The sequence below is a fragment of the Poecilia reticulata genome, chromosome 6, assembly GCF_904066995.2.
Source record: "Poecilia reticulata chromosome 6, P_reticulata-male-v2, whole genome shotgun sequence".
NCBI lineage: Eukaryota > Metazoa > Chordata > Actinopteri > Cyprinodontiformes > Poeciliidae > Poecilia > Poecilia reticulata.
In genome coordinates, this window is record NC_088835.1 from 26,217,403 (window position 1) to 26,230,525 (window position 13,123).

The 13,123-nt window shown below is 34.9% G+C and overlaps 2 long non-coding RNA genes across 2 annotated transcripts; both read right to left on the reverse strand.

The window, feature by feature from the left end:
* Window positions 1-3,320: 3,320 nt before the first annotated feature.
* On the reverse strand, window positions 3,321-6,108 carry LOC108166357 (uncharacterized). The gene is made up of 3 exons (XR_001776675.2): window positions 4,748-6,108; window positions 3,623-4,118; window positions 3,321-3,499 (listed from the first exon to the last, which is right to left on the reverse strand). It is a non-coding gene; the product is annotated as an uncharacterized LOC108166357 (long non-coding RNA).
* A 111-nt stretch (window positions 6,109-6,219) lies between these two features.
* Window positions 6,220-10,509, reverse strand: LOC145552015 (uncharacterized). The gene is made up of 3 exons (XR_014087949.1): window positions 9,996-10,509; window positions 8,128-8,595; window positions 6,220-8,013 (listed from the first exon to the last, which is right to left on the reverse strand). It is a non-coding gene; the product is annotated as an uncharacterized LOC145552015 (long non-coding RNA).
* Between the last annotated feature and the right edge of the window lie 2,614 nt (window positions 10,510-13,123).

Genomic DNA, 13,123 nt, shown 5'->3' on the forward strand with positions numbered 1-13,123 from the left:
AATCAGTCTGACTACCAAGATGTTTTTACCGTTCAGATAGAATCATGATTTCATGTACAGCATTCTTAATGCTACATTTCAAATTCAAGCCATTATGATTGTTTTGTAATCTATAAAATTAATAAACAAATGGAAGATATTTACCTGGAAAGTGAGTCAGACAATCTAAAGAACAAGAATCCCTTAAGTGTCTCCTTTATGTTGTGTCATCAGTCTTGAACCTGCATATTATTTATTAGAGGAGAGGCTGAAGGAGAAGCTGTCCAACCAGCCAATCACCTGCCGTTTCTTTACATACTTTACCTTATTGAGACAAGACATGAAATGATTACAAAAAAAAAACACGCGAACTCAACAAGCAGCTCTGTGAAAAAAAAAAAACACTTGCAGAAGCATCTCTGAAAGTTTTGCAGATACATCTCATCTGTGTTAATCACACAGGATGAAGGTGAGTGCACCTTTACTTGTCTTGTTTGGGAAAAGGTCAGTTACTGATATGTCGTCTGAATGGGAGATCAATGTGCAATGGAGTAGAGGCTGATCTTACTGTTGGTAGAGATGAGGTGGTCCTGGGGGGTGGAAAAAGGAATATCCACTGAGACTTGGATGTGACCCTCTAGATCAGGGGTGTCAAACTCCAGTCCTGAAGGGACGCTGTCCTGCAGTTTTTAGATGTGCCACAGGTACAAAACACCTGAATCAAATGGCTTAATTACCTCCTTCTTGTGTAGGTAAGTTCTCCAGAGCCTTGCTAATGACCTAATTATTCTATTCAGGTGTGGTGCAGCAGAGGCACATCTAAAAGTTGCAGGACACCGGCCCTCAAGGACTGGAGTCTGACACCCCTGCTCTAGATGTTGTCTTCCAAGCTTAGGGGAGGAGGCGAGAGACTGTTGGAGGGTAGACAGGCAGGCAAGCGGGTGATCAGGGAGCGATCCAGCAGTGAAGGTAGGCAGATGGGAAGGAACTAGGCAGGAGACGGGCAGCCGCTATCAGCATGCAGCTGATGAGGACGCCACCAGGAGGAAACAGAATCAGCAAAGGTTCGACTCGGACCAGGAACTCACTAGATATGTAGAACCATCTGGCATCTGTCACCAGAATCCAGCTTCTACTTCACCGCTCCTCCTGATAAGAGGATGAGCTGCAGCTGGCTACGCCTGTCTGACACACCCTGCAGGAGAGAAGGTAGGAGACACACACACTCACAGCACTCAGCTCAGTGGATATGACAACATATCCTTTTAAATTCTTATAATATGAGTTCCTTAAATATACATCAGTCTTTACCCCTTTTTCATTAAATTCCAATAATTTTTTACTTGGAAAAAGTCTCATGTCTACATTTACCTCAGGAAATGTCCATGGAGGAATAACACAATAACAATTTATTCCTCAAAATATGAACAACTCCACCTATTTAATGATCTAACTTCACTATGAGACAATTTAACATAACCAGCAAGTTTAGTTATGACATATTATATCTGCTCTTAACAACAACATGGCTCATGGTAGAATTAAAAACATCAACTATACCATCACTAACAACTCTCTCTTTTAATCAAACCAAATACAACACCAACTTCATACTGTTGCCTGGTTATCAAAGTTAAAACTAGACCATTTAATTTGTCAGAAAATTAAGTTTGCATTGTAGAAATAAATTGTTTTTACTGTCAGCACAAAAACCTGTGACAAGATCTGAAGTTAAAAATCTCCTTCTTGGTGGCGTTGCTTGGTTTTTCCGCTCTAGTCGTACCTAAACTGTTTTGTTTCATTTTCATTTTTCAGCCACAAACCATATCTACATTCCTAGATTACCTTTCTGGTAAATGTTGATGTTTGGAACGAAAAGATGCAAAGTGCTCTAAAAGGAGGCATAAAAAAAAGGAGAATGAAAAACAAACATGAAGCTGGAGTTAAACCGTGATTAATTAAACAAGACTGGTTCTTTATACATATTGATATATGTAAAAAGAACCACATAACGTAACTGGGGCCAACTGTGATTCACGGAGACCCAGAGGGAGTTCAGGGCAAATATGAATGTGTGCTTTTTGATCTGGGAGTGGTAACAGCATTCATATGCTAAATGAATAAGATTTTGCTAAATAAAGAGACACAAACTGGATGACACAGACACAGATGACCATCACAGGAACAACACCTTACACTCGTTGCCAAAGAAAGGGAGGGACTGGGGGCGTTAGAGAGGTGGTTCGCCCAGGGCGCCAAACAGGCTAGGACTGCCTCTGGCTGCTCTCTGATACAGATCTTATTTAGCACGTTCAGTCTGCAGAATTAGACAGTTTCAACTGCAACAGGTTTCTGCTTAACTGATTTAGTGGGTCGACCCTCTGAGAGCTGCATCTGCAGCTCACCAACCAGTATTACAAATCCAAAAATCCTTCACAAGAACCGGGTGGACACACCAAATTAAGATTAATAAATCTCCCCGAGATCCGTATGCAAAGGACTAAACCAGCACAAAAAGAGTCTGAGAGGTAAAATTAATCATATTTATTGAATACAAAGATATATCTTTGGGATCACATGTCTCATAACATCTGACAGCAAAACACCCAAAGTGATCAGAGATTTTACCACGACAACAGAGACTATCTGCCCAAATCATCACACAATAACATTTCCCCTAGAATCTGTTCACCTCTTTAGCTGCAGGTTTGTTTTCCTGAGCACAAAATAACCCACTACTTATAGGAACTGACCCTCCATCCGGATTCACAGACAGTCCTGTCCTCACAATGTTATTCAAAAATAGTTATTTATCATAAAACACTTAAAATATATATTAAATGCTTAAAAGGTTAAATGTCAAAATTAAAACCTGAACCCGATTACAAATAATCGTTCATTACACACGTCAGACATTTTAGTCAAAAATATCTATGACATTTTATAATAGCCAACAAACTAAACAGCCAAGACTAAATAATGCAAATTTAATCAGAAGATGAAAAACATTAAACCAAAACTAAGTTGTAGGAATCAAAAAAGACAAAAGACCCATTTGAAAATCATACTGATCTGTAAATAATGGAGATATCAGGTAGAAGGAATTGTGATTAAAAATAGTATTTTTTATATCAACACATCTGAGTAAGATATCTACAAACAAAATTGGAATTTGAGTTGCACAGTAAGAAATAAAGAAATAATAAATCATATTACATGAAAGTGACACAAACATATTTATACAGAAAACCTTTTTCAAAGGTAGCAAAATATACTAAATGTTTCTCCTGCCAAGAATTTTATTCTTAACCAAATAATTAAATGCATTTTCAATAATTTTAATCAATAATTAAATGCATGCATAAATTTCATAATTTTAAGAATTGTTTGGCTCCATCTCGACATCTTCTGAAGGCACAGGGGTCTCTCTGTTTTCTGGAGGGGATGAACAACACCGGGAGATGAAAAAACAGACCACATATATGAAGGTCAGCCCAGCTGCTGTGCAGAATCCAATGAACTAAAAAAACAGTCAAAAACAGAAACAATTAAAGATATACTGTATGTTATTAGCACAAAAAAAATACTCTTCATCTAAATCATTAGTTTGTATGAATCTCTTTAAAACATAATACTTACTTACCTGTGATTTAGAATACCAGAACTGGGTTTGGGTCAGTGAGTCTGGCTCCAGAGACGAGTCTAATGGGTTACACCATTTCTGAGGAGCAGCGTTCTCAATCAGTTCATACTTTCCTGTCCAATTGGTCCTTGCACAGGCAAAATAACGACCATCAACGGACACTACTATAAACCATGTTATGGGTGGAACAAACATGATAATTAAGATTTCCCAGATGGATTTACATGTACATTTACATGGACATTTTACATGTCCATAACTCAAGTGAATAACTAATGACACACATTAGTAAAAAGACCATAATTGATGGAACGATGAAAAATACTAAACCATATCCACAGTTGTAATCAGAGTCACAAGGGCACGAAAATTCTGCTTCCACTAGTTTCTCCAGTATCACCTGGAAAAATCCAAAACCTACACTAGCTCCCAGTGGACTGGTTTTTAATAATCCGATCACCATAGACAGCCAGTTGTCGGTCAGATACATAGTTAACTAGAAAGAAAGAAAAAAAAAGCAAACAAAAATTTTAGTAACCAACAAACTAAACAGCCAAGACTAAATAATGCAAATCTACATGTTTTAGCATGTATATGGAAATAATTCAAAAGTTATTATTTTAATGCCTTTGGTGGATTATTTTCTCCATCAATCTGTTTTTAATAATCTATGTAATGTGTCTCCACTGGTGAATGGAGTAAATTTGCTTTTCAATAATATTCAAATTTACTGAATGATTGTATGTTCAAACTGCTCCATAATTAATAGCTAGTTGAATGTTGTGTGGCTCTCTAGTTAATGATTGTCTAATTCATTATTTTTAAAGCAATTTAGAGAAGAAAATCACAAGAGTTATTGAGTTAACAATGTAATATTGAAGATGGTCATTCTTAATGTTAAACCTAATTCTGTAAATAAACACTAGCAATGTCATGATGAGTTATAATAAAACAGCGGGTGTTTGAACAACTTGTTTGCAAATCAGTCCGACTACCAAGATGTTTTTACCTTTCAGACTTTGCATCAAGATTTCATGTACAGCATTCTTAATGTTATATTTCAAATTCAAGCTATTATGATTTTTTGTGAATTATAAGGGTAATAAACAAATGGAAGATATTTACCTGGAAAGTGAGTCAGACAATCTAAAGAACAAGAATCCCTTAAGTGTCTCCTTTATGTTGTGTCATCAGTCTTGAACCTGTATATTATTTATCAGAGGAGAGGCTGAAAGAGAAGCTGTCCAACCAGCCAATCACCTGCTGTTTCTTTACATACTTTACCTTATTGAGACAAGACATGAAATGATGCTTGAATTAAAAAAAAAAAACATATGAACCCAACAAGCAGCTCTGTGGAAAAAAAACACTTGCAAATGCATCTCTGAAAGTTTTGCAGATACAGTACATCTCATCTTCATCCTGTGTTAATCACACAGGATGAAGGTGAGATGCATCTGTGTGCACTTTCACCTACTTCATTCTTTCTCTGCAAAGTAACTACAGTTGCATTTCCTTTAAAAATAAATCTAAATTCTGCTAATGTAAAAAAACAACACAATTTTTCAATTGCTGTGAATCCATTAAATAAATGAAACTAAAGTCACACGTGAAGAAATTTGGTCACATAAGTGATTAAAAATCATTGCAACATCGGATGTAAGCTCATGAGATGGTCATAATTCAGAGAAGACGTCTGCATCTTATTCAGTTCTCGAAAAAAAAAAAAACAATAGCAAAAATGGTTCTTTAGCTGGTTGTGTCTTCAAGTTTGACCAAAGAAGTAAGGGCTTGGTGGTAAAGTCAGAACAACAAAACATGAAGCAACACTTAAACTTCAGGTTTCACAAATCTCACAGGAAAGAAACACCCTCGCCAAATCTTGGGTTTTATGAGTCAAGACAAAGAACAGAACCTGTTTCAGTTCAAACATCTCATAGCTGTCAACCAAGGTGGTGGAGGAAGAGCAATTTAACGCCTTTTGCATCTTTAATGTAACTTCACAACCACGTTGTGGTTCATTGGGATTTTATGCAGAAGACTTGCAAAAAGTAACATATTAAGTTTAATGAAAATTAGACATTTTGCTCAATAAAATACAAAGTGTGAAATGCATTTGTGGTCAGTCCCATTGACTCTGAAACCCCTAAATAAAACCCAGAACAGGGTTTCCCCCAGGAATCATGCCAAGACTGGTGGTCGGCTGTCCACTGGCCGTCCATCATGTTTTTGTATTAAAAAATGTTAAGTAGACAGGAAAAACGTCACAAGGTGGATATAGTGAGGTGAATGAAGGCCTAAGAGCTGCTGTAAGACTGAGGAGCATGTTTTCACATTCATTAAATAGCTTTGAATTAGTTTAGCTTGTTTTCCCCGATTTTTGTTAATAAAGTTAATAAAAACTTTGTACTACCAAAATATTATGAGAGCAAAATTATTTTCCTGATGTCTAGTACTTCAAAAGCAAGCCAAATTTTCAAATGTAGCAGATTTTATGTTATTTTAATTGTCTACAGTTTAAAAGGAACATGTTGACATAAGCAAAAGTTTTGATTGAAAAGGAGCAGAAAATCTTTTATAATAAATCCTTTAAAAAAACAATTTGCAAAAACACAAAAATAAGCATCAGGACTACAGATATCTTTATAAACACAAAACAGGAAATAAAGAAGAAAAGATATTTGTGATGTTACTGCACTAATTAATCAATATATTTCATTTTTTCATTTTTTGACAGCATGTTATATTTAATTTTGTTTTATTATGATTAACATTATTCTTTTCTGCTTAGTTTCTTCACAGAGAATTCCTCAGATTCATTCAGTAAAATGAAATAAAACATTTCAATGGATTAATTATAACTTTTGTTTTTTAATCTTATGCTCTTAAATTATAAATGGAATTTATTTTAATAATTTTTGTGAATTTGTTGGTATTTTATTAAACATAACTTGTAAAATATAATAGTCCATTAGGTTGTGAAATTTCAAAAATTTGATCTCTGTACCATTTTCTGATGATTCTTACTCAAATTTTTGCAAAATAAGATCAGAATCTATAGATAATTAACAAACATTCCTCCAAACATCTTCAAAATAAGTAAAATAAGAAACAATAAGTGAACTAAACATCAACAAAGCTTCATCATTCAAAAGGTCTTTCAGTTTATGTAACAAAATTATCTTTAAATTCTGATGTGTTTTTTCCAGTTTTGGTTTTCATCAAGAGTAAAACACAGGAATTTTAAATATTTCTCACATGTCTAATTATAATACCAGTTATATTTTAGCCATTGTTACAGCTCTGGGCCTTATAAGCTGGGTTGCAGGTGTTTGCACTTGTGCTCCTCCCCCCTGGTGGCTGATTTGTTGATTTGCAGCGTGGAGTAGTTGAAGCTGGCCGTCTCCACCTCCTGGGTTGCCTTCACCGTGTGTGGTGCTCTGCTGCTTTTGCACATTTGAGTTTGATTTTGCACCTTAACACTTCCACAACACGTGTTGCATTATGTCACTGACATTGATATTCACAATCCATTGTAGTTTTGTTAATAAATATGTCATTTTCTGCACCATAATCACTGCATGGTCTCCCGTTTTTGTTATGCCCTGGAGCCAGTCGTAACAAATTGGGGGCTCGTCCGGGCGCGAGTCGTAACAAATTGGGGGCGAGTACGGGGGCGAGTCGTAACAAATTGGGAGCTCGTCCAGGGGCCAGTCGTAACAAATTGGGGGCTTGTCCGGGAGCCAGTCGTAACAAATTGGGGGCTGGTCCGGGGGCCAGTTGTAACAAATTGGGGGCTTGTCCGGGGGCCAGTCGTAACAAATTGGGGGCTCGTCCGGGGGCCATTCGTAACATTCATTCATTGATAATTGATCTACATTATCATGTTATCCTTTTAACTACAACCAAAACACGTCAAATCTAATCCTGAAATTTTTAATCATAAAGTTTATACCAGTAGCATTTTAAACTACAAAACAAATAAAAAAAGGTACAATTTCTAAAAAGCAATATTTCTACAAAATCATTTCATCCACCCATTTTCTGATACCCCCTTCCCATTTGGGCCGAGACGGGAGCTGGTGCCCGTCTAGCGGCCGAGAGGCACAGTCACCCTGGGGATATCCTGTTAGTTATTAAACCCCTAAGTCCTCTGTGAGTTTACCTGCGAATATCAGGGTCAGACAAATCAAACCACATGAACCGGCAACCAAAACAGAATCAAAAATCCGCAGAACTAAACAATAAATAGACAATGGAGCAATAAAAATGGAAAGAAGAAATATGGTGGTTCTGTCCATATTTGCACAGCAGAATGAGTAGAAGAAAGAGATGATCAAACATAGAATATAAAAAAATGTCAACAAAAATGCTGTGAGGAATCCATAGAACTAAAAAAACAGGGAAAAAGAGAAACAGATAAAATTACATCTCATTTGCAGTAAAAACTTCTCATCTTTATAAGCAGATTGTGGAAATCTCAGGAAAACGTCGTTATTTCTTACCTGTGACTCAGAATACAGGAACTGGGTTTTGGCCAGTAGCTCCTGAGATGAGTTGGGGTTTGATGGTTGACACCATTTCTGAGGTTCAGCTTTCTGAATCGTTTCATACTTTCCTGACCAATCGGTCATTAAGCAGGCGTAATAACGACCGTCCAATAACACAATTACCAGCCATATTCCAGCTGGAATGATGCCGAGTCTCAAGGTGTCATAGAGTTTACAGTCACATGCGGTGACATAAATTAGTGAAATGACTATAAATGGTGGAACAAAGAAACAAACTGAAGTATGTAAACTGTTGTATCCAGAGTCACAGGGACATGAAAACTCTGTTTCCACCAGTTTCTCCAACACCATCTGGATCAATGCAAAGCCTAAAGTAGATGCCGCTGGGCTCCTGGAAAACTCCTCTTTCAGTTTAGACATCCAGCTTTTCTTTAAATCCATCGTTGGATCCATAGTCTGTAACTGGGGAAACACAGAAAAAAAATGAAACCAGGGGAAGCAATAACTGGGTCTGTCATGATGACAAATTATAACAAATAATTTGTCCCAGAACTTATTGTGATAAACGATAAAATGTTGAGATAATTTTCAATCAATATAAAAGTAATGGCATAATAATGCAAGAACACATTCTTAAAGATCAATAAACTTTCAATTCTGATGAACATTGAACACTGGCACTGGAAGACATTTTAAATGCCCCAAATAAATAAATAAATAAATAAAAATGACAAATGAGTTTGTTTTAATTTCATGCAATTAATTGATTTATTGTTTATTGTGACAGGAAAGAGCAATACTGGCAACTGGAATTTAAAATGTTTTTACACCTGCTGTGGACAATTAACTTTCTTTTCATCCATGTACTAAAACATATGGACAGATTGGCAACCTGTCCAGGGTGACCCTGCCTCTCGCCCGGAACGTTAACTGGAGATCGGCACCAGCAACCCTCCTGACCCCGCTAAGGGACAAGGGTGTAAGAAAATGGATGGATGGATACTAAAACAAGCTCAGTTTGAAAAAAAAGAAAATAACACTTATTGTAGTTAAGAAAATAAATGCACTGTTAGCAAGAAGAGCCACAGTAAGACAGAAAGTCCATTTCTGAGAAAATGTTTTGAAAACATAACAGACTTTACACCGAGCTCCACAGCTTCTCCAGATGTTGATTACAGTCCATCTGTTAGAGATAATTTCAGGTTTAGTGTAAAGAGGAAAAATGGAAACTTTGTTCTCTCAACTCTCTCTTTGCTATGGTAAACTACTGAAACCCTTTATGAAATATTTCCCTTTGAATAATTTGTACAACTAAAATTTTCTGTTGTACACAAGGAACTTGTTCATGCAAATAATCTGTTAGTTCCTGGTCTTATGGTCACCTGCACCATTTTTATGTTGCTCTTAATCACATAGCAACAAAAAAAAGCAACAAAAATAAAATAAAATGCACAAACTCCATCCAGACAATCTGAATACATAATCAAAAACATTTATCCATAACAGAAACATAGAGATGCAAAGTTTTCAAGCCTGCTGATTATAAAAAGAACATTTTAGAAATTAAAAACCTTCAGAGTTAATGTGGCTGAATACAGTTATTGTAAATATATATTCTGTTTCGGAAAGCATGTTTGATCTTCATTTAATTTTATATGCTAATTCGCTCTGGTGGATTTTCAAGTAAAATCCCAATAAAACACAACATGTTTGTATGTAAGTTGTACAAAATATCTTTCAAGTCGACCTTTTGATATGAATTTAACCGTCCTAGACTGATTCCCTTTAGTCACTTCTATGCCGTTTTCCCAAACGTCACTCAGGAATCAAACAATTGATCAATTTAAATCAAATATATTTACCTGATGGCGTGACTCAAGATGAAGAGCAAGAACAAAATACAAGAGGATGAAATGTTTCAATGTCTTCAGCTGAACAAATCAAACCAGTTTGAAATTGATCCAGTAAGTAAAAAATTAAAAATGATGTTCTAAACAAAGTCAAATGTGGAATCAAAAGCAGAAAAAGCTTAACAAGATTTCTCCTGAAAGTAGGCAAACCTGCCCTTTTATACATAGGACAATGAAGGAGGAGTTACATCACTAACCAAACCACGACTTAACAAGGTAGAAAAAGTGTTTAAATGCAACTTATTCAATAATGATAAAATCAAGTTTGCATTGTAAAAGTGTTTACCTTGAGCTGAGAATAAACCAGAATCTGAAGTGGTTGAAAAATTATTTTGGTGGCTTGACAGTTTTCTGAAATAATTGTGCCTTTATTTCCATCTGGTTTCATTTTTTAGCAACAGAACATATTTGCATTCTAGGTTAGTTTTAAGGAAATATTTGGAAAACATGCAAAGAGCTTTGAAAGGAAGTGAAAACCAAACATGAGGCTGAACAAAATCTGAGGGGAGATTAGAAAACATGACTGATTAAAATGAAGAAGAGATTGAATACATGTAACAATGAACATTATTATTATTTTAAATGACACAAAACTTTTTCTCCTTTTGGGAATTTGGGTCGAGACTCTGGTTGTGGAAATTCATCCATTCGCTGAAGATTTGCCTAATTTTTTTCCTTTTCTTTCTTTACTTTGCATTTACTTTAAATATTTATTTTATTTACATTAATGGTGTATCTGATCTCTGCAATCAAATATAACAAATTATCCCCCTGATTAAACCAGTATAAGACACATTAACACCCATCATCCAGATGTGAAGCATTTTAAACATCTGCAGTCGCTAAAAGTTTCTGTGATGAGATTAAACTCAAACCCTTTGACGTTTCAGCCTCCCGTGTTTGGAGGAAGAAGGAAACGGTCCATATTTGTTGGGCCTCATTTTGCATGAATAATTGCATCGTGACGCTGATCAGCCTGCGGTTCTGCTGAGTCCAGGTTGCTTTCATAGCTTCGTCTGTAATGTTGGGTCTTTTGCAGTGTTATAATAATGTTGGATTTTTCATTATAGTTTAGTTTTATTTTGTTGTGACTTTTTTGTCTAAGTCAGTTAACTTTAATTAGTTTTTAGATTGTTTGCTAGTTTTTATTAGTTAAATATTTTTCTAGTTTAGTTTTTATTAGTTGTAGTTTTCAAAAATCTATTGTATTGTGATGATGTAAACATTGGCTGGGTAATAAATATTCAACAGAAGATACTATTTAAAATGAACGTGTTAAATTACTTTTGAACAACCAACTGTCTCTGGCGTTTTCTCCCAACTTTTACTATTAAACCAGCTTTTGGTTCTGCTGGAAAATGAAGTTAAGATCTTCATGAAGCCTGTCAGGGGAGAGGAACGTGAAATGCTTGGAAATTTCCTGGTAACTGAAACTTTTTCACTATTTTTATGGGGATTTTAATTGTTGCATTAATAATAATGTAACGCCTGGGTCTGTAGCTCCACCTGCTGGTCAAAATGAAAATCGCTACATTTGGTCGTTATTTTTTATCTGCGCAGCAGAACTTGTCTCTATTCTTCACTCATTTATCGAGTTGTTGCATATTTTCCAAACCAGAAAAATTAAGTGCATTAAAAATTAAACCCCAAAGATGCAGTTTTCTGAAGGCCTTGTAAAAATGACAAATATAAACTACTGGCTAAAAGGTGTTATTTAAGTAAGAAATATTTTGAAGAGTATTCTATAAAGTTTAAAATCAAACACTCGGTTTAATATGAAGCAGAGAAATGAAAATTTTTACTGTAAAAATATCAGTGATGACAGAAATAAACTGATAAACATTATTTTAGTATTTTATTATTAGAGCTGTCCACATATTTGACGGTAATGTTGTTTATTTTCCAATTTTACCAATTATAAATACAAATTACTTGTCTTTTAATATATTAAAAACACAACCGTTTCAGAAATATATTTTAAAAATAATTTTTACTCATTATTTTACTCAGTGCACATGATACATGTTAAGTGCAAAGGTTTTGAATGTAAGTGAATAGATGGAAGAAAAATCCTCAATCTAAAGCTTCAAAAAGTCAATTTTATAAAATAAAGGCCACAAGCATCAATCAACCAAACTTTTAAAAACTTCTTTAAACACAAAAAAAAAAGACAAAAAAAATTCAGGGCTCCAATGATATCTTGAAACTTTATTACATTTTATTCTTTTCTTAAAAATAAAATGTTCCCTTCCTGGCTCCTTCCAGCATTTTATTCCACAGATTCATAAACGGATGCAATGATCCATTTGATTTGATTATTTAGGTTTTTAAAAAAATCTAAAATTATAGATGCAATTCTTTCTTTATAACTATTTTGTTTATTTGTTGGTAATATGATAAATTTCAAACATAACTCACAAAGGAACAATGGATCTGTTTGATCTCTGCACCAGTTCTTTTTTACAGAATAAAAATGATCTGCTTTACAAACATTCCCTCAGATTTGTATGTAATAAGTCAAAGAAGGAATCATCAGTGAATTATATGTCAGTAAAGTTTTAGCATTCAACAATTCTTTCACTTTACACAACAAAATTGTCTGATTTCTATCTTTAAATTACTGATGTGTGGTTTCATGTTTTCAATAACCATCCAGGAATTTAATCTCTCTCACTCTTAAAGTAAACTCCTTTAAAATCAATCAACAGATCCATAGGACTCTGTGCTGCTAAATCTCAAATAACTCATTTTTGGACATTGTTGATCATTTATTTACATTCCACCAAGTTTTTATGCATTCCAAATTCTTTTCTAACTGCAATCAACAAAAGTGTCAAATCATCCTAAAATTCACTATTGTAAAGTTTATACAAGTGGCATTTAAAATTAGAAAACAAAATCAAGAAAAAACAGTGACCAGCAGTATTTCCAGGCCTGTTATCAGTGGTTATATGCAGGGATACATTCAAGTATTTTCCTGATTTCTTGTAAATGTTTTGGTTCAGTCTAGACAGGTGCAAAAGCCTGATGGTTTCCTCCATTTCCTTCAACTCCATGATTTTCAGCAGCTTTAGATGTGC